The following is a 1,183-nucleotide window of genomic DNA, read 5'->3' as shown; positions in this document are numbered from 1 at the left end:
TGTAATATTTTGCTTTGTCATTCCAAGCTGCCTTTTGAAATCTTCTGTTCAGCTCTTTAGTATCTTGAATTCTTCCTTGTGCTTTGGCTTCTCTGCACTGCAGTGCAATATTCAGAGTTTCTTCTGACATAAAGTGGCAAAAAGTTTTTAACTCTATCTGGAACCAAGAAACATTTCAGGTAAGCAGAATTATATAAGTAAGTCTATTTTTATCAAATGCAATAGAAAGGCACTGACAATCACTGGTGTTTGAATGTCAAAGTTAGAAAGAAAGAATAGGTAGCTAGAAAACTTCATAGTGGACAGAACAACTCTGGAGACCACATGATACTATTTTTTAAGCACTGCAAATAACTTCTTCCAAACACATGTCTACAGACAGATCTTACAGTATGGAATATGTTTGCAGGAACTAGATTGACCAGATCTATAGAACGAAACTACAGAGCAGCTCAATTAATAAGAACAAGGCTAGGCTTAAGCATGAAAGCAGTTACAAGGATGATGCAGGACTCAATAAGTATTTTGTTCTACTGTACATACACATAGTGACTACTATGAGCCAAAATTGACCAGGTGGCACCTAACAAGCACAATGGACATATTAATATTGGTTCCTATTGTCACCAACTAATCTCAGTTTTCCAAATATCTTATTTCAACAATGAGATTCATAGTTCAAATCTGAGACTTTACAATCATACAGAGCTAAAAATCTTTTATGAAATTTCTATTCGTATTTTGGTCTTTGATCTTTCTATAAGCCAAAAAGAAAGGCTGAGAAAAATTATGTTGTTGTTACATGCTGTTGAGTTGCCTGAGACACATAACGACCCTATATACAACAGCCCTAAACCCTGCTCTATCCTGTGCCAATTTTATTGTCTCTGACACACCTTTCTCTCCTGCGCTGTCCTTCCACCCTCCCAAGGATGATGTCCCTCTCCAAGGACTGGTCCCTCCGTGCAACACGTCCAGAGTACGTCAGACAAAGCTTCAAAATCCTTGCCTCCAAGAAGCAGCCTGGCTTCACCCTCTCCAGGATGAACCTGTTTGTTCACTTAGCAGTCCATGGTATATTCAATACTCTTCTCCAACACCACAGCTCAAAGGCATCAATTCTCTTTCTATCATCCGTATTCACTGTCCAACTCTCCGATGCATAGCACGTAATTGCAAAGAC

Source organism: Elephantulus edwardii, unplaced genomic scaffold (genome assembly GCF_000299155.1).
Source record: "Elephantulus edwardii isolate Elephantulus edwardi_28Jun2011 unplaced genomic scaffold, EleEdw1.0 scaffold00363, whole genome shotgun sequence".
NCBI classification, from domain to species: domain Eukaryota; kingdom Metazoa; phylum Chordata; class Mammalia; order Macroscelidea; family Macroscelididae; genus Elephantulus; species Elephantulus edwardii.
Note: the sequence above shows the minus strand (reverse complement) of the source record.